Source organism: Neomonachus schauinslandi, chromosome 4 (assembly GCF_002201575.2).
Source record: "Neomonachus schauinslandi chromosome 4, ASM220157v2, whole genome shotgun sequence".
Taxonomy (NCBI): Eukaryota; Metazoa; Chordata; class Mammalia; order Carnivora; family Phocidae; genus Neomonachus; species Neomonachus schauinslandi.
In genome coordinates this window covers 52,216,641-52,237,938 of record NC_058406.1, presented here as the reverse complement: position 1 = coordinate 52,237,938, position 21,298 = coordinate 52,216,641, and the positions used below count along the sequence as shown (strand labels likewise).

The window sequence follows — 21,298 nt, the reverse complement described above, 5'->3', positions numbered from 1 at the left end:
TTTTTTTTCCAGATCAATTGATTTTTGAGACAGCAAGTCTCTTTGTGTTTCTATGCTTCTTGTAGAGGACTTTTCCTCCTAAAAATTGCTTCCTTAAAACTCTGCATTCATATTTACATAAGCTATTCCTGTCATACAGTTCATTTTCACATTACCTGTTCAGTTAATCTTGTACCACACAAAATCTCATTAAGCATGAGCAAGAGTAAGGGAGGCACCTCCAAAACATGATGATTGTGAAGATTCCCATTGACGGTGCCAAGTATGAGAATGTGCCTGGAACATTCTCAGCTGGAGTTCTTTAAATTGTTTGAAAGGGTTTGGGGTTGTAATACATGCTTCTGATGTGATATATGTTAAAACAATTCACGTAATAGAAATGAGTGGAGTAAGCTGATTATATTTTTATGCATTTGGACTATTACTGTACTTTGTTTTCCATGAGATTATGAGGAGATGGGTAGTGCTGTTAAGAAAATGGGAAGATGTGGAGAACAGTTCCAATTTAGTGGGAAACTTGTTTTCATTTTCTGCTCTTTGTAAATTGAATTCCAGATATATTACCTATATTAGACTCCCATTGCTTCATTCCCCCCCCCCCTTTTGAAAATGAGTACCTTCAGACTGGGAGTATTTTCGGGTCAGTGGGGGTAGCTGCCTAGAGCACTTCGTTGAGACTCCTGAGGCTACATCTGGTCCACAGGAAGTAGCGCTGTACCCACCCATCCATGTCTCCCAGTGTCTGCCGTGGGCATCAGACTGAGAAGTGGTGGTACCTTTGCTCACCCCTTTGTAGATAACATACTATTTTTACTGTAGAGGTTGAGATCCTCTGGGAGGGTGGAAATTCTCAAAGTCACATTGATAAAGACTAGATTTCTGGGAAGCTATGTCATTGGGAATATAGACACCCCTTTTTTTTTAATGGGGAGGATGTCAAGGAGTTTAAAAATGTTTGCCAATAAAATGTCTAGACATAAATCTACATTTTAGTACCACTCACTGATATCTGTTAAAAAAAAAAAATCCTGACTCACCTAGCAAGTCTTAAATTATTCTAATATCCTAATACCATAAAATGTGCCACTCTTTAGTAAATGCATTTTGGACAGTCTCTTGTGTAATTTACAGAATTTTGTTTAAGCAGTTGGATCAAATAGAAGACAACTTCTTTTTACCTTTTTTGCTTGAGATGAATCCATGTTTGTTGAGCACCCAGGTGCTCATTTCACCCTAATGCAAATCTTCTAATTGAGGAACCTGAGGAGGCTCGGCTCATGGCGGGCCCTAAGCCACACAGCTAGCCGAGTGGTAAGAGAGAGGGTCTGAGTCCAGAACAGGAAAAGTATAGGAAATTAAGTTAATACAAGTTAATCCAGTTTTGCTCTTGAATGTTTAGTAGGTGAGGCTTTGAAAAGGGATTACACCTAGCATATGTAGAAATGCTTTAAAACATACTACCGTACACACCGCCTTCCCCATTCCATTCTTGCCTTCTGATGTTCTCTCAAGCTGTGCAGCTGTAATTTACCTTTTAAAATTTGATCATGGCACCAAAAAAAAGCCTTCTGATGGCTTTCTTTACTTTGGGGACCAAGACTATTGTCCTTATCGTACCTGGAGGTCCTGGGCAGCTGGCTCTCACCTACCTCTCTGATTTCATCTTTTGCACCTAGTTGACTCGCTCACCCTTTGGGGAATGAAGTCTGGGGAATGAATGGGAAAATGAAGTCATTTTCTTCTGCCTGGGATACCCTTGCTATTCACTCCATCTGGTTGTTTCTTAGCCTCTGGTTAGATAGTAAGTAATTCCTTAGAGACTCTTGACACCAACTATGTCCAGTCTTGTGGCACTCTGTGGTTTTTCTTCAGAGAGCTTGTCGCAATTAATGGCTGTGTGTGGGGTTATGTGTATTTAATGTCTCCTTAGACTGGGAGTTCCTTGAGGACAAGGACCATGTATCTATCCGTTGCTGTTCACGAGAGCCTGCAATGTGGCTTGCAGTAGAAATCTAAGGCAGTGTGAGATGCTGAGTGGAGTCTTCCTTGTTTTCTAAGAAGAGGTGAGAAGAACTCACAGCTAAAAACAAGGTGTTGAAAATCCTCACTTTTGACATTTAGGTACTTAATCCATTTTGATTTTGTGTGTATGGTGTTAGAAAGTGGTCCACTTTCATTGTTTTACTTGTAGTTGTCCAGTTTTCCAACTAATGTAACAATGTGTAACTACACTAAAACAAAATAAATAAAATTTAGGCTTACAAAAAAAAAAAAACCCCACTTTCTCTGGTCAGAGGACTGCAGCTCTGTGGCCAGCATTTTCCTGCAGAGCTTTTTCAAAAGGTCATTTTGGTAGAACCAATTCTTTAATTGCATTCATCCCTCACACCCAAGTAAAAGGGCTGGAAGAGGAGAGATGTCAACTTTGGGAGGAACCTCCCTCAGAGATGGGTGCGTTCAACTTGGAGATCATCTTTTGTCTGAAAATTGGTGAGCATTATCCCAGAAAGAGGTTCTCATCCCCAGACTGCAAAGCTAAGAGGAGTGGAGAGAGGAAAGTGAGGACAAATTGGGTGGGACACGGATGCGAGGTTTCTTGGACACTGTGGTCTCAAGTGAATCCATAGAGAATGGCTGGGGACTTAAGCTTTCTGGCTAGTGCCCAACAGGAGAGCACTCCGCACAACCCCTGCAGGGAACCCTGGCTGTGCCTCTCAGCAAAGAGGTCACAGATATGCCCTCCCAGGAGTGAGCCAGGATATGGATGGTATCCCAAAGTGCAGGCCTCTAGCCAGGCAGAAAACACCCCCACCAAGGGTTGTGGCGGGGTGGGTTGGGGGGGGCATTTCCGGATTCTCTTTTGAACTTCACGAGGAGGCAAGCCAGCATTCTGGTGGAGCTTTTTTGAAAGCTGTCATTTCCTCAGAACCAGCTCTCAAATTCACTGAGGACAGTAATGAAAGGAAGCAACCAAAGAATCAGCTCATGGAGAAGGTGAGGTGTGCAGGTGGGAGAGAAACCACCTCACTCCTCCACCCCACACCCCTAGAGCATCAAGACCTGCCTCAGCTGGAGAGAGCTACAGAGCCTACTGAATCCGAGGGTAAAGTTACCAAACGAAACGCATAGCTACTTGGATTGGGAGGCCAATTGGAGATGTTCTTAACTACTCAAGAGGAAAGGGGAGGTTATACAGAGCCCAAAAGAAGTCATTGGAAATAATTCCGTGTTTTATTCTTCAATTCACAAGTTAAAATGATTCATTAAAAGAATAAAAGCACTATAATAAAATCCCCTCTTGCATAGAAGGCTGCCTGTCAGTATTCCTTTCCTACCGAGTCCCTCACCTGTTGCTTCTAGCATGTGAAGGAGTGGAAATACTGGTGCAATCCGACCACTTCCAGCGGCCTGTGGACTTCCACTGCCGCCCCTTCTCCCTTCTCCAAAATTTAGCCAGACAGCAAAATCCAGTAAGGAAATTTGTTCACGATCATCTGTCACATTTGCCTGAAGGAAACTTGCAGGAGGGCAGGTAGGAGTTTTCCAGTGATGCCTCTAGGTTACCTTTCAGGGGGGGTGGGGGGGGGGTTGGGTGAAATAGATAAAGGGGATTAAGTACACATATCTTGACAAACAGTTAAATGTATGGAATGGTTGAATCATGTAAACCTGAAACTACTATAAATGTAATTATGCTTGAATAAAAAAAATGTTTAAAGAGTATCTCACTGTAGAATCAGCTGGCTTCAACAAAAGCAACAAAAACTTTTCCATGCACCTGACTTTAATGTCTGCTCTCTGGAAATCAAGTTGTAAATGACTGACGGGAACCTACTTGTTAGCCGTATCATTGAGGAGAGGAACTGTAGAGATCATTTGCTCTAGCATTTTTCAAGCTGTGGGTTTGAAATCAAGTATGTCTTGAGCAGCATTTTTAAAAAAACAAAATAATCAGAATGCATCCATGTGGTAAGGATAATACTACATGAAACTTTGCAGGTGCCTGCTTGAGTGTATGTTGGTGGGTTGGTGTACTGGGACATAATGCATTAAATTCACAAGTCACTGATTTAGATGGTAGACTCTAGATCATCTCATTGTGTATTTTACATTTTGGAACTAACGCTCAGCACGGTGAAGACACTTCTCCGAGGTCAGTAGCGACAGTGTAGGAACTCATCCATCTCAGTCTCCTGGTTAATGTATCCCCTCATCTCACTGGCCTGGGGAGAAGAGCAGTAGCTCATATTTAGTGAGTGATTACTAGGTGTCAACCACTGCACTTAAATATTTTGTAGGGCAAGGGGGTAAGTTGGCTTTGTGTTTCATTTCAAGTGGAGTGTGCATGGCTCACCGGTGACCAATCAGTGCTGCAATCCACAGCTAGATAAAATACAGAAGTTGTGAATAAACATTGAAAAATTTCACAGTGTGACAGTAATTTTATGACCGTTGAATCTAGTAATAAAACATTGGCTTGCACTTTATGTCTTTAAATTTTTTCCTAGCAGTTAATTTTTATTGTATTTTATGACAATTACCAGTCTATGATGGATTGGAAATAAGAACAAACTGGTCTTTCACCACAGATTATTTGAGAAGCACTGACTTAGACCCAGCAAAGCCCACACCTTTGTCCCTCTTTATTCCTTTTGAAGTGTCAGAGGGTCACAGCAATCCCTGGAAGGGGCAGATTGCTGGATGCAAGGCTCTCATAAGCAGAGAAGGGGTTACTGTGCTATCTAGGAGTGAGTGGAGGACTTTGATTCTAGAAATAGCCTTCTCAACTTGGGGATGGCTAGTAGAAAAGGCATTAACACCAATAAACACTTCAAAGCTTTCCTTTACTTCAGAACTTGTAGAAGTGGGACTGATAGGGGAAAACAGAAAGAGCTCCTTCCTTGTAAAGTCCCCATGAGAAAAAGTTCAACACAGAACAAATTAAATTCTCATTTCCCGAGACTCTCAATCAGAGTGGTAAGAAGCAGAGGGACGATGCTACAGAGGTCTCTGGGAAAATAGGGCTGATTAAAGGGAGCCTGTGTGTCTCCCTGACTTGCACGCTCTGTAGAGGGAAGCACACTTCATAAATCCTTTTGGACTGCTTTTTGGCTAAATCCTCAGATTTGTATGAAGAACTGTTTTGAGTGAATCAGTGTGTCTTTTGTTTGTATCTTCTGGAATTCTGAAGACTGCAGCCAAGGAGTTAGCAAGGCTGAGGACTGGACCGAACATTTAATCAGTTGAACGCTTCCTTATGTTTTCCTGGTTTATTCTCATAACAAGTGACCTTAGGCCAATTCCTAGCAACATGTGATTGTGGGGTGTTCCTTCCTGAGGAGTACGGCCTTGTTTTTTCATTCTGAACACAGTGAAAATGTGAAAATTCGGATGAGTTTGGACAATGATAATTAAGCTAACTGTACCTGCTGTGTGCCCAGCACTTTACCTGTGTGTTTACTAAATGTTAACGATAGCCCTGGTCAAACGTAGGGGAAAAACTAAAGCTTAGAAAAGTTAGGTCACTCACCTGGTGTAATTTCGTTCAAGCCCCAGTTTTTGCATTCCTGTATTTCCTAGAGATTCTTAACAGCACCCTGGTATAAATGAGGCAATGCCGGAACGCCAGAGTCATGACATTTTCATTGCTTTTTCCACTTGAAAACAATACTGGGATCCACTCCCTTTTGGTTTTGATTTTGAATACATATCACCTATTCAGTGATTCAGGACAGGATGATGCATTTAACTGCAGGGCCTGCAAGCTCAGAAGTCTCCACGGTAATAATAGCTAACACTGAACCTATCCCCGCAGTAACTTTCATTGCATTAGCTTACTGAATCCTTTCTTAGAAACTGCCGCCGTCTCTGCCCTGTCCCTATCCCTGCTCAATTTTCTCATAGCACTTTTGCATGGTATGTTCATACTAATATACTCCAGTTTACTTACCGTGTATATTGCCATCTCCCCCCAACCAGAATGTAAGCTCTGCAAGGGCTGTGTGTCTTGTTAGCTCAGTGATGTAAGTTCCCAGCAAGTGGAACCAGGCCTGGTCCATAATTCATGCTCAGATATCTGTTGAATGAATGTATGAACGGTCCTTGGAGGTAAATATCACTATCATCCCCATTTTACGTGTATGCAAACTGAAGTTTGTGGTATTAACTAATGTGCTCAAATACGAAGCCGTTATTTCTTTACTTCGAAGTCCATTTTTAAACATTAGTGGTTATAGCTTCCTTTCTCCACTATATTGTTTCTGGAATGAGAAACTGAACATGAGAAAGAGGTTGGTTTGGCACTTCAGGTACCCTCCTGAGAGGTGTTAAGCATTATGTGTTTGTGAAATACATAGATTGGGCCTTTCATGTAGCGTAGAAACTATAGCTAGTATTGAGGTAAATAAGATGTCTTTCCCCTATATCCTCTTGCAGTGCCCCCCAAGATTTATAATACACTGAAGGAACTGGGTTTTATAAATGACTTGCTAATTCAAGGCTGCTTCTGTTGGAGCAGTCATGGGCCTCTCCTGAGATAGACTTGCAAGTTGTGAAGGACCTGGGGGGATGTCCATGCCAGCTTACCCACCTCTGCTCCTAAGAGCCAGGCTCTGGGACTCAATCCTTCCTTTGGTGGACAGCCCTCTCCACTGCTAGACAGCTGCCTTGTCAGAAAAGTCTTTGAATTGTATCCCCAAGTAACTTCGACCCAGTGGTCTGAGTTCTGCTCTCCAGGGAATGACAGAATAAATGAAGTCATCCTTTGACCTATCAGTTCCTTCAAACATCGGTTTGGTTGTACCCACTCTTCAGTTTTTCTTGTCCCTGTCCCTCAGACATTTCTCACGTGGCATTTTTCCAGCCACTTTCCCATCCTGCTTGCTCCCTTTGGCATGCTCTCCAGTTCATTCATGTCCAATGTAAATGTGTCATGCAGTAGTCCAGGTGTGGCGTGAGGGTTCCATCCGTCCTTTCTTGGCAGCCACACTACCCCGTTGGCTCATCTGCCATCCAGAAGGCCTTTAGTGTGAACTATTGTGGATCTCAAGTGGGAGGAACATACTGCACAGATGGAACCAAGTATTAGTGATGATTAAGAAAAATAATAGTGATGTCTGTGGACATTCTGTCCTTCATTTCTCTGTGCACACCTGCTGCCACACCCACGGTAGTTTTGAGGAGAGGCATTGATTGCACTCAGACTATGTGTTAGACGATGTCTCAAGACATTCTACATTTACTACCTGTTTAACTTTCTGAACAGCCATATTCATAGCTATTATTGAACTCTGTGTTACACTGAGGAGACAGAGATTGGGAGAGATTAGCTAACATGCCTAAGACCACATACCTTGTAATTGGTGGAGCAGGAATATGAGTCTATGTTTGCCTCCAAATCCCATGTTTGATAAGGTGCATTCTCAGGAGCCACAAAGAGGATAAGCTTAGCTAGCCAAGGCCCCTGTTTTCATTATCTCTGAAAAACATGGACAAGAAGGTATTTTAAAGGAGTTACGGTATCTTCTTCCTATCCTTCGAAGAAAGAAAGGATCCGAATTACTGTGTTTCTACTCTGCACCAGCTGTGCTGTATCTGTTTATCTCATTTAGTCTTCAGGACAGTTCTGTGAGGAGAGCACTATTGTCATGACCATTTTATAGGTGAGAAAACCATGACTCAAAGGAGATGAAGCTAGGTCTTTGTCACACAGCTACTTGCATTTAGAGCCAACATGCTTTCTGCCCCATTATGCCACTTCTCAAAGAGGGTTTTCAACTCAACCCGAAGTGCCTCCCTCCCACAGGGTCTCTGCCTAGACTGTTACCCACCATGATAGTCTCCCCTCTCCTGTGCAGCATTTCCCAAAGCAGTGATTTCCCAAATTATATAAGTAGAAACGAAAAGAACCCTCACCAAATTAGATGAGTGTTCATTCATTATTAAAGGCTTTCTATATGCATAGCTTTGGACCAAGGATCTGCTATGGAAGTATGGTAGGAAGCTGGCTGAAGTTACTAGAGCTCAGCTCAGATGGAGCCCATCATGCTCCCTTGCTCTCCCATGGTATATGACCCCATCCATGAATTGATGGGAAGTGCAGTGGCTGCTGTCAAGACCTGATCATTTAGTGATGCTCACCTGAGGGCCACAGACCCATCAGCCTTCAGGCGGAATTTGTTTACTTGCCAAATCATAGGTCCAGAAACTTAGAGACCACCAGTAGGAATCTTGCCAAATCACATTACTATTCTTTGCATTTGCAAAGAATGTACGTGTTCATAGAATATTTATTACTTACATTATTCCATTTTTTCGTCCCAACCAACTAGTAATGTAGGCCAGCAAGGGTTCATTGCTCTGTTTTGCAAATAAGGAATCAGAAACAGAGAGACTGAGACTCGCTCATAGCCTCTCAGTCTCTAAGAGGCAGAGCCCAAACAGTCTCTTCAAGCTGCAAATTCTATACATGTCCTCTGCTGTCTCTTTTCTTGTCACTCCTCTCTTGCACTGTCTGCCAGACTGCATGTACCTCTTTGCCCTTGCCATTGACCTGTTGGCTGTGAGCAGTCAAAAGCTCAGAAAGAACTGAGCTGTACCTAGCTGGAATTGCTCTTTTCTCAGGCTTCACTTCCCAAGCCATCTGGTCACCCTGCCTTTCCACAAACCAGATGCGATGGTTTGTAGGTTGTCATCAATCTTCATTGTCACCTGCAAGTCCAGTTGACCCTGCAACACTAAGCTGCTGTAAACATTCTTTTTCCCCAGGCAAGTACCTGTGTATAAATCTTAATGTCACACTAACCATTCGAAAAACTTACAACTTGGCTTAATTTCTCTGGGGTAGACAGTGAGTTGAGAAATTGCTCTGGAAGCCAGGCCTTTCCTGTGTGTTGGCTCATTGAAGAACATCTGACCTAAAACTCGCACTGCTTTGGCTCTGGGCAGAAGGAACAATGTCCATACCACCCAGCTCAGAGTCAAAGTCTGTTGACCACCACTCCCACCCCTGTCCCCATCTCTCCCCGGCAACCACTAATCTAGCCTCCCTGTCTAAAATGTCATCATTTCAAAAATGTTATATGAATGGCATCATATATAGTAACCTTTTGGAATTGGCTTTTTTTCTACTCAGCATAATTCCCCAGAGATTCATCCAAGTTGTGTTACAGGTTTTTGTTTTTATTATCTAAAAACATACATTAAAATTTTTTTATTTAGTTTTAATTTTTTTAAATTTTCAGTTAGGTTTTTTTGTTTTGTTTTGTTTTTAGTTAACTAAAATCTGTAGCCAGGGTTTCAGAAGCTAGCTGTCCCACTTCCTAGCCAGGGGACTTCTGGGTTGCTTAATCTTCCTGAGATTTCATGTCCTTACCTTTATTAGACCTTTATATTTGATTTTTGAAAGTTTCAAGGAGGAGAAGCATCCAAATTCTCTTCATTAATGGAGTTGTATTACATTGATGTGAGGCAGTGTCCTCTTTAGTCACAGTAACTCCAAGTCCCAGTACTTCAAGGATTGGGATAAACAGAAGGCCTCGTGCATTATTTGGAAGGGAAAGACATTAGATTCAGTGGCCTACCTTTTCTGTGATTCCCTGTCATTCATATTGTCCAAGAGAAAGGATCTGATTGGGTTCGTTGGCCATTTCCAATACAGAAAAACTGTAATGGGCTCACACCAAACCCCATGAAGGTGTCCTTTCTTGCGGGCCCTCTTGTAGATGCACTAGGAGCATCTATAGGAAGGGGAAGGCCCTGGAATCCAGGTCCCATGAGGAGCTAGGGGTGTGGGTGTTGGCGAGTGTATGTGGTGTGTAGACATGGACAAAAATGTCCCTAAACTATAAACTTCTCTGTCTGCCCATCAGTCAGAAACAACCAAAGATGGAGATTGTCTTAAGAGGTGATGACCATGTCACTAGAGGTATTCAGGTTGAGGCTGATGGCCATAGAGCAGATATGGGACTATAAGCAGAGAATAAAACTGATTTCTGGTTTAGTCCTTTGTAGATGAAGGGCTGAATTTATTTTATACAACTTAGTGAAAAAATGGAAAGTCCCCATTTAGTCAGCGTTCTCACAGGGGGCTACGGCTTTGAAAGTTTCTTAGGGCTTAATGGACCCCCATCGAGGACACTGTTTCACAAGGTGGTTATGAGGAGCAAGATTCAATGGCCGAGAACATCTTTGGCCAACTATAAAGCCTTATACAAATACTGGGAATTTCACAGTCACCTGACATAACATGAGTCCAGTCTCATCAAAGTAGCTTTTTGGTTTGGGAAGGAAATTTGTGTGTGTGTGTGTGTGTGTGTGTGTGTTCTAAATAAGAGAGCCTGGCTTTTCATAGCCAGGAAGGTTAAATATGAAAGTGAAAATATATAGATAGATAGATGATAGATAGATCGATCGATAGATAGATAGATAGATAGATAGATAGATAGATAGATAGATAGATAGATAGACAGACACACTTGTGTTTCTGAAAGGAGACAGTAGAGTTCAGTGCTGAGCTGGAAATAAGGTCCGGTTCCTGTGAGAAGTCTGTGGGCTTGAGCTAGAGACTCAGATGATAGCCTCTGGGTTTCTTATGATAAGAGTAGGAACAAAGGTCAGTCATCAGGCACATCGAGGAAACTGGGCTATGATATCTAAAACAAACAAATTCGTCGAAAGCTTACAAGTCCTATCACCCTCCTCAGACTCTACATTTCAGACTCAGAGAGGAACTAAACTACCTCTTGGTGTATTTAACGATGTCTTCCCTTTTCAGCTTTCAAAATAAGACTTTCTTTTAGGTCAGGTCCAGACTGGGGAAATGGGAGGACCAACCATCGGGGATGAGTCCGTCCCTCGTGAGCACTATAAAAGCTTGTTCCACTGGGCAGTGATCCTCCTCACCTCGGTAATGAGTAACTCCTGGCTGCCACTGAGCCCGCGCTGAAGTGAGGCCTTCGGGAGCACAGAGGGAGACTTACGTGTTCCTCTGCTTCCCAGTCTGTGAGCAGCCCGGCTCTGCCTGGCAGCCCTGGGCACGGATACTTTAGGGACACCAGAGACCAGATCACAGATCCTTAATGTTCCATGGTGAATTCTACTGTCTTGATTTTGTGGGTCTAGGACAGGAATAGTTGCATAGCCCCAAGCCCCAAGTCCTGCGTGCCCCTTCCTCTCCTGTGCTCCCTTCCATCCCAGGATTTGCTGTATTTTCTTGTCTTTTTGTGATTTTTCTGTCAGCTTCACCAAAACGCGAGCTCCTTCAGGACAGGGACTATGTCTTTTTTCTTGGTATTCCCTGCCTTCAGCCGAAGGCCTAGTTCACAATAGATGGCTTATAAATGTTGATTGACTGAACACAGAAGAAACAGAATGCATCCATAGGAAGATGAGCAGCATCTGTAGGAAGGGGAAGGCCCTGGAATCCAGGTCCCATGAGGAGCTAGGGGTGTGGGTGTGTGCGAGTGTATGTGGTGTGTAGACATGGACAAAAATGTCCCCGTCCTAATTCCTAGAACCTGTGAGTATATTATGCTACGTGCCAAGAGGAAATCCTAGGTGGGATTAGGGTTTTTAATCTGCTGACCTTAAAACGGGGAGACTATTGTGAATTTTCCAGGTAGTCCATGCCATCACAGGGTTCTTATGAGAGGGAGGCAGAAGGGTCAGAGTCCGAGAAGCAGACATGACAGAAGCAGAGGTTGGAGTGCCATGGCCACAAGCTGAGGAATGCAGGCAGCCTCCAGAAGTTGGAAAAGGCCAAGAATGGACTACCCCCAGAGCCTCCAGAAGGACGGGGCCTCTGCCGACACCTTCATTGAGCCCTGTGAGGCCCATTCCAGCTGTCTGACCTGCAAAACTGTGAGATAATAAATTTGTTGTTTTAAGCCACTAAATTTGTGCTAATTTGTTACAGCAGCAATTAGAAACCAATATAGAGACTAAGCTTGGAAGGGCACCTCAGAAAAGAGCCTAACAGCATGAACCTGGAATAGGAAATGGCCGTGTGGGAGTAGCCCAGTCAGCCCCCACAGAGCAGGCAGCGGAATCACCCTAGATGAAAATTAGTTGACAGAAGTCAGAATTGGTAACAGCTCCGTATGGGCAGCATCCAGCCTCCCAAAGAGTCAGCGCCTCTATAACTGTAGTAACTTGGGAGAAACCATAGCAGAGCGTAGTGTGGAAGGGTCCTTCGGTCAGGCCTGGGTTGGAGTTCTCTGCCACCTATGGCTACAATCTGAGGCAAGTTGGGTAACCTCTCTAAGCCACAGTTTTCTCACCTGAAAACTGGGAATAAATCTGTTTCTTAACTAGGAGGGTTGTGCTGGGGCGCCCGGGTGGCTCAGTCGGTTAAGCGTCTGCCTTCGACTCAGGTCATGATCCCAGGGTCCTGGGATGAGTCCCATGTGGGCTCCTTGCTCAGCAGGGAGTCTCCTTCTCCCTTTGCCTGCCACTCCCCCTGTTTGTGCGTCACTCTCTCTCTCTCTCTTTCTCTGTCTCTCTCTATCAAATAAATAAAAAATCTTTAAAAAACAAAAAAAAACTAGGAGGATTGTGATAAGGTCAGTAACACATGTAGCGTGCTTGACATAATGCCTGTCATATAGTAAACAGTAATTGCTTTCTATTACCGCAAATACACAATCTTAGGAGCCTCTGTAATAGCATTGCTTGAGGCATCCCTGTAATCCACACTCACTCAATCATATGTAGAGTCTGTGGGGAGTTCTGGGAACTAAAGTCAGAGAAGAACAACCAGGTTTAAAAGACCCTAAATCGGGTCATATTAAAAAGAATGTCCAGATGAATGGAGAGTTTTGATACGAAGCTATTCGAAATATTGTCAGGAGAGGTTACATAATTTGTGGGATCCAATGCAAAATGAAAGAATGGCCCCCCTGGTTCCAAAGATGATTAAGAATTTCAGTCGGGACGCCTGGGTGGCTCAGTGGGTTAAGCAGCCAACTCTCGATTTTGGCTCAGGTCATGGTCTCACGGTCGTGGGATCGAGCCCCGTGTCAGGCTCCATGCTCAGTTCAGAGTCTGCTTCAGTTTTCTTTCTCTCTCCTTCTGCCCCTCCCCACCTGTGCTTGCTCTCTCTTGTCTCTCTCTCTCTCAAATAAATAAATAAAATCTTAAAAAAAAAAAAAGAATTTCAAAATGATGACAGCAGAGCTTTAAACCAAGCGTGGGAAGCTTCTGAGCACAGGGCCCCATTGCATAGTGCACATGCCCACAAAGCTGGCCCCGAATATTCTCATGTAACAAGTGATAGACTCGGGGTGCCTGGGTGGCTCAGTTGGTTGGGCGTCTGCCTTGGGCTCAGGTCATGGTCCCAGGGTCCTGGGATCGAGCCCCGCATTGGGCTCCCTGCTCAGCGGGAAGCCTGCTTCTCCCTCTCCCCCTCCCCCTGCTTGTGTTCCCTCTCTCACTGTGTCTCTTTCTGTCAAATAAATAAATAAAATCTTAAAAAAAAATAGTGGCCCTGTCTCCCAAAGAATTATAAAAACAGCTTTTGAAGATATACACAGACAGAAATAAAAAATGAAAGGGTATAAATGGGGCGGAGAAGGGGTGCCTGGGTGGCCCAGTCATTAAGCGTCTGCCTTTGGCTCAGGTCATGATCCCAGGGTCCTGGGATCGAGCCCCGCATCGGGCTCCCTGCTTGGCGGGAAGCCTGCTTCTCCCTCTCCCACTCCCCCTGCTTGTGTTCCCTCTCTCGCTGTCTCTCTCTGTCAAATAAATAAATAAAATCTTAAAAAAAAAAAAGAAAAGAAAGGAAATGGGGGCACCTAGGTGGCTCAGTCAGCTAAGCATCTGCTTGTCCCTCTCCCTCTGCCTTGCTCCTCCCCTGGTTTGTGCTCTCTCTGTCTCTCTCTCAAATAAATAAATAAAATCTTAAAAAAGCAAAGCAAGGAGGGGCGCCTGGGTGGCTCAGTCCTTAAGCGTCTGCCTTCGGCTCAGGTCATGATCCCGGGGTCCTGAGATTGAGCCCCGCATGGGGCTCCCTGCTCAGCAGGACGCCTGCTTCTCCCTCTCCCACTCCCCCTGCTTGTGTTCCCTCTCTCGCTGTGCCTCTCTCTGTCAAATAAATAAAATCTTAAAAAAAAAAAAAAAAAAAAAACAAGTGATAGACTCACTTTGGGAAGCAGGGGTGACCTTGGCAGCGAGGAAGCTCGAGGCCTTGAAAGATGGTAAGGGTGGGGACCCTGAGCAGAACGAAGAGCACGTCGGAAGATGGTGAGAAGGAGAAGCGGAATGAGACAGGAGCCAGTGCAGTGGCAAGGGGAAGGCTGTTGCCTTTGGACCAGCAGAGCATCCCCGCAGCACACTGTGTGGTGCCCAGGAGAACCACCGCCATCCCACCCGCTCCCAGAACTGCGAACAGAACATCTAACAGACGGGCTCCTCTGACTCTGTGGAACAGTCCAGAAGGCTTTACAGCCTCCACGTGGTACCTCCCTGGAATCTGACAGGCCACAGTGGCTTCCTTCTCTTCAAAGAAGGAATGAAGCCATTGTGGGAAGATGACGCAAACAAAAATGGTGGCAAGTGGGTTATTTGGCTGTGGAAGGGTTCGGCATCCTGTTGCTGGGAGAATCCCATCCTGGCCGTGTTGAGGCAACAGTACCCGGTGGGAAGGAAATCAGTGGGCCTGTGGTCTGTGTGGTGTCAGGAGTGTATTATTTCACTATAGAATACGACTGGCAGAGACCTAGCAACCACAGCCCGAATGTGGATGGCCGTGTGTTTGTCTGAAATGGACGGGAGGTCTCCAGCCCGTCCTTCCCTCTGCTCACTGAAGGGACGTCCCTTGGCTGCATGGTCCCCCTTAGCACCCTCCCCTGGGGGACTGATTCTGCTAGATGCCCTCCGGCATCTCTGACTTTATAAAGCAGAAAAATGGACAATGTGACTTAGTAATAGACCAATGGGGTGTGTGTGTGTGTGTGTATGTGTTTTAAATATTTTATTTATTTATTTGACGAAGAGAGAGACACAGCGAGAGAGGGAACACCAGTAGGGGGAGTGGGAGCAGGAGAAGCAGGCTTCCCGCTGAGCAGGGAGCCAGATGCGGGGCTCGATCCCAGGACCCTGGGATCATGACCTGAGCAGAAGGCAGATGCTTAATGACTGAGCCACCCAGGCGCCCCAGCCAATGGTGTGTTTTAATGGAGTTTTCCAGAGGGGTGTCAGCTTCTCGTTTTGCTGTGCACTGTACAGATGCCTCTTGAGCCTTCTGGTATGCTCTCCTCATGCTGTGTGAAAGGCATTGTGACCGTGTGTACAAGTCAGAGCTGTCGCCTGAGAGCTATGTCAGTATTAGGAATGACAGTGCATCCAGGAAAAGCTTTCTGTTGGAGAGTCCTGGAATAGCTGTAAATGCTCTCTTCCAGCCTTGCCATTAAATTATTGGGACATTTTGTTTCTTTCTCTTCCCTCTCCCCCCAAACCCCCACTTTCTGAAAATGTGTTACTGATTTTGTGTACTCCTGCCTCGTGCCCTGCATTTCCCTCCTATGGCAGGCACTCTCCTTTTTGGGCACTGCCACATGTCAAATGAATTTTAATCCAGTGGGTCACACAGGTTTCACTGGGGTGGCTTGGAAGGGATGCCTGGTAATTTAAGCTGTAGCAGAATCCATTCTGATTAAGAGCTGGATTATAATACAGGTTCTAAGTGCAGGATTTGGAGCGGAGGGCAACGACTGTAATTTTCCCAGATGCACACTTGTCAAGCCTAGTCCGGTGGTTCTTACACGTCCTTTTATTGAGGAAGGAAAGTGGAATGCTGGGTGTTGTCAGGCGTTAAAACTGGTAAATTCTGTGATCCTGAAACTGGGACATCTGAAGAAAAAGTGACCTTGATGAATGTCCTCATTTGCATGGCTCTGCTTGTCTGCAGTGGTTGGAAAAACCTGCTTTCAGTCCTCATCGCTTGGTATGTGCGTTAGCAAATGTGTGCTGACCCACGATGCCCAGATAGAAACCTCTTGAAGGCTGATGCTTTCAAATGCTCTAAAAATGACCCGTTACTCATCAGTAAGTAAGTTCTACAGCCATCCCTGAGTAGCACTGTCTTTTTTCACTCTTGTGAGCAAAGATTGCGGTACCTTGAATTACAGTCTTTCTTTAATACATACCCTTGAAAGCTAGAAGGATCCTTAGCCCCAGTCTCAGAGAAATCATATGAGAGTAACAGGCATTTCTTTATTGTGTTTATATTACTCTCTTCTTACTTTCTAACTTCTGAACATCTTTTAATTACTGCTGTTTGGTGATGCTTTATTACTAAAAGCACAGGAGCCCAAAAGAGGTACTTACATTACAGGGAAAGTTAGATTGGATAGGAAGATCTAGTAGTGATTTAAATTTCAGGAATAAGAAGAATGAATTCTGGTGCCCAATTATGAGGGGCTCAGACAAATATAGGAGCAGCATTGGCTAAAATGGGGAGAAATGGCTGCCTCCTAAGATTGTTTAGATCCAGAGAGGTCTTCGCTTTTGTCTAAACTCAGATTTGCCATGAAAATTCCAAAGAGAGCAAACATTTGGATTTATCCTCTTATGATGTATGTGGGGATGGGTACATATGTGTAAAATGTGTTCATGACTGAGGGTCTCCTCAAGCTGGGTGGCTAGGTATATTGTCCGTATTTTTGCTTTTTTGTTTTTTGCCTAATTTTTTCCAAGACTTTTGAATATCTTATGTTTCCTAGAGTGCTCCTGTGTCCCCTTCCTCTTTGTCATTGCAGTAGCTGAAAGTTATCTTTTCCTATCCAAAATATGCTGATGATGCTGGTTAGAACAAAAGGTTATCCCTGTGGGGCAGCATCTTACCCCAGCATTCTCCCAGATAGCCTGCTAACAGCTTTACATGGGAGATTGACTAGTCAGTTTATCCAAACTACCTATTTTTTCCAAACTAGCTTAAGCAGTCTTTTCATTTGTTTTGATTCCATGGGCGTCTGGTATGCTAAGACATAACACAGCTATGGTTATGGTATCACCTATTCCAGAGACAGAAAGAAAAAAGATCTGCTGGGGGATGGGGAGTCGGTCTTCACTTCGCACAGTCAGGGCTGTTTTCCCATGACCCCTTTGCTGGGTTTTCCATTTGCCATTGGCCCCTACTCTCTTCTGGTGCTCTTCTCTTTTCATCCTTCTGTTCGTGTATGCACAGGTGCGTGTGTGTGTGTGTGTGCGCGTGCATGCATGCGTGTCTGCTTTTTCCCTGTGACACTGGTCATCATTTTCTGCCCACAGAGAAGCTTGTGGTCCAAGATGCTCCAAGAATGAATTTTCAAGTATTTTTCCAGTGGAGAGGGAGCTGTGATGAGTGATTGTCTTTCAGAGCAATTGTCTGTTGCAGTGATAAATGGAAATATCAGGGGGGAAGATGGGATAGACTTGACCCCAAGAGGACTAGAACGAAAGGGGGAAAACTACAGAAAAAACGTGAGGGAACAAACTGATGGTTGCCAGAGAAGAGGGCGTTGGAGGAGGGGCAAAATGGGTGAAGGGCAGTGGGAGATACAGGCTTCCAGTTATGGAATGAATACGTCATGGGAATAAAAGGCACAGCATGAGGAATATAGTCAATGATATTGTAGGAACATGATAAGGTGACAGGTGGTAGCTACACTTGTGAACATAGCATAATGTATACACTTGTCAAATCACTGTGTTATACACCTGAAACTAACGTACAATTGTGTGGCAGCTAAAGCAAACAAACATGAGGGAGAACTTTGTAATAAGTCAACCCAAGACACTTTGGCACTTCTGTTCCCAGAGATGTTCAAGCAAGAGTGCGGGCAGCCACTTTGCAGTTACTTTATACTAGAGGGCAGAGAGCTCCTTGTCACTAAAAGTGTTTAGAAGGTGAGAAATGAAAAATTATACTAAATGACTTCTAAAATTACTTCCAGTTAGGAAACTAGATTATTCTATCAAATATTTTAAGAGAGGAGATTTTTAAGAGCCCTCTAACTTTTCTCAACAATTTAATGTGATTTTTGTGTCTAGGGCTTCAGGGAGTAGGGGAGCTGGAGAAAAATGGGGAATGACTGATAATGGGTAGGGGATTTCTTTGGGGGATGATAAAAATGTTCTAAAATTGACTATGGTGGTAGCTGAACAATTCTGTGTATATACTGAAAACCGTTGAGTTGTATGCTTTAAATGGGTGAATGGGATGGTATGTAAATCCTAGCAATAAGGTTCTTATTTTAAAAAAAAGCAAGAAAATGGAAAGCAAAGTTTTAGGACAGGCAACAAGAGGAACCGGGAAAGAGTGGGAAAGAGAGCAGGTATGAGACAAGGAAGCTGGACTTTATGGATTGTGGCTTGGTGAGCAGAACGCAGTATCTGAGATTGGTGGAGTGAATGGCTGAGCAGTTCATCCTTAAGTCTACCCAGACTTGATGGATATTGGAAGATGGTGCTTGAAAGCATCATTAGGGAGCAGAAGGAACAGTATCAACTGGTGACCACTGTGACTAACTAGCACATCCCCTGGCTTTCTGAATGCCTGATTGCACAGAGAGGGAAGAAACCCCAATGATTATGAAAATTAAATGTTATGGGAGTGAGATCTCAATGTAGATTAAATTTGATTTAGAGGAATACTGAAATGAAGCTGGCTGGAGAGGGGAAAATTTTAATGCAATTTTTTAACAATATAGAACACACACACACACACACTTAGACACGCACATACAACATACTTCTTTCCTACCATCACAGCGTTCAATATATTTTCCCAATTTTTTAAAAAAGATTTTATTTATTTATTTGAGAGAGAGAAAGACAGAGATAGTGAAGAGAGCATGAGCAGGGAGGAGAGGGAGAAGCAGGCTCCCCACTGAGCAGGGAGCCCAAAACAGGGCTTGATCCCAGAACTCTGGGATCATGACCTGAGTCGAAGGCAGACAGATGTTTAACTGACTGAGCCACCAAGGTGGCTATATTTTTTTTTCCCTATTGTAATCATTCAACTCATATACAGTTTTTCTGTTTGTGCATTTTCATGATTACATAATATTCCATTGACTGGCCATTGTGTGATTTATTATTTCCTAGCTGTTGGGTGGCTCAGTTCTTTCCAATGTTTAATTATTATAAAAGCAATACTCTAGTTATTTTTGCATACACAGCTTCTCTTTACTCTTGAAATACTTTATTGAAAAATTAGAACTCATTTAGTTGCAAATTATATAGCTCATTGGAGCAGCCTAAGTCAAAGAAGTTTTACTGATAAACATATAGATACAAAATGCAAGGCACACGTAGGAATTGGAAAGTTATCCAGAACTCCTCATTTTCCCTCTCTGGTCTCTTGTTTTCTTTAGATTGCCTTTCCCTGCCTGCTCCTGGTTTCCTTATAGCTTTGACTCATACAGGACTTTGACTTGCCTTGGAGCCAGAGACACCAGGTCTCTGTCAGAAGAGTCCAGAGCCAACTATTATCCGGTCAAAATTTTTGTATCTCTTTTATCAAATTCCTAAGCAAGAATATGATTAGCTAGGCTCCCCAGACTTTGTGATTTGTGCTTTCCTCTGATTGGTGGAGAGGGTGGAGGAAAGGCTCTGACATCTGCCTAGATTCAAATCAAACCCTACCCCATACTAGCCATGTAGCCTTGGGTCCATTCCTTGGCTTCCCTGTGTCTCTGTTTGCCCGTCTGTATGTAACAGTGGCACCTACTGCATGAGGTTATTGGGAAGATGAAATAAAATATCCCTTGTCAAGGAATGTAAGAAGTCCTCGATATGTGTTGGCTCTTAGTTTTTTTTTTAAGTTTTGTATTATGGAAAAATATGCATAACATAAAATTTACCATTTTAACCATTTTTAAGGGTACAATTCAGTGGCATTAAGTATATTCACACTGTTGTGTCACCATAACCACTATCCATCCTTAGAGCTTTTTCATCATCCCAAACTGTGGCTCCTGTTTTTTAAATTATCATCACGATGATTATTTCAAATATGGCTTCCTGGGTTCACCTGTGGAAGGGCGTGATGGGGACTCTTCCCAAAGAAAGGAACATGGTGGATAGGCACTCTAAGTTCCTACTGAAACCATCACACATTTGCAATTCTTTAAGAATTACAGAGCATGTTCAGGCATTATTTTATGTAGTTCTCCTAAGGAAGGAATTCCTGAAGTAGGAAAGGGCTATAACCGTATGTTATAGGAGAGGACCCTGAGGGTCAGGAAATATGACTTGCCCAATATCTCCCATCTTGCCTGCAGAGTCAGGACTCAAAGTCAAGTCTTTTCACTCTAAGTTCACGCTTTTTTGCATGACAGCGCAGAGATGTGATTACTCAAGCCAAGCTTCCTACCCATTTGTTTATAGTTCCTATTACCTACTTTAGTTCAGACTCTGAGAAGGAAGAGAAGACTTCTCAAATTGGGACTTGTGGGTGGGCTCTCTTTGGGAAGTACAGGCCTGTAAGAATCTGACAATTGGTGTAGCTTACCAGTTTGCATCCGGAACATCTAGGAAAAGCCACAATCATTTGGTGATTTCTTTTGGTGATTCTGTGAAAACCAAAGAGTGGAGGGATTGGTTAATGGACCTCTTAACTTTTACCTTGAGAAAGTTCAGAAATATTTGCCGGAATCAAATGGCATTACTAAGCAGATTTTTCAAATGGGATAGAGAAAAAGATACCATTAGAATCAAAATGGGCAAGTTCCTGCTGGTGCTTTATGGTTTGCACAAGGAAACATTTTGTCTGCTTGGCCCGATTAATTTTTTTTTTAGTGAAAACCACCTTTGTCAAATGCCAAAAGTTCATTTTATATAAAAACCACAGGAAGAAAGCTGTGTGGCTGTGTGGACTCAACAGCACCTTTCTAACAACTAGATTAATGTTTGCTATTAGGCAATCTTTCCATTAAATTAATGGCTACTTTTTTGGATTAGACATTCACCTTCCATTTGGCACTCTGACTCATTTCCTTGTCGCTTGTTCCGAAAGAAAATCACTTAGGATAACTGAACACCTTAGTGCAGTGGGCTTTTATTATGTCTGTTCTGATCACTCCTTTTGTATAAAATTGATGGACTCTCCTGTGCTCTTTCATATTAACACACACATCTCTTTGGCTTTCCACCTGATCCCAGCCCCTCTCTGCTACCCTGGTCCCACCCCATCTGTGCTGCTCTATTTTCCTCAACTCTACAGTATCAGTTATATTGATCTCCTTATAACTCTCAACTGTGCTCTCTTCAGCCAATGCCCATATCTTCACCTATGCTTCATCTTGCCTTTCCCTTTATC

General features: G+C 43.6%; 1 pseudogene; it reads left to right on the top strand.

The window, feature by feature from the left end:
- The first annotated feature begins 227 nt into the window (after positions 1-227).
- On the top strand, positions 228-18,068 carry LOC110571826 (annotated as a pseudogene).
- Positions 18,069-21,298: the final 3,230 nt, after the last annotated feature.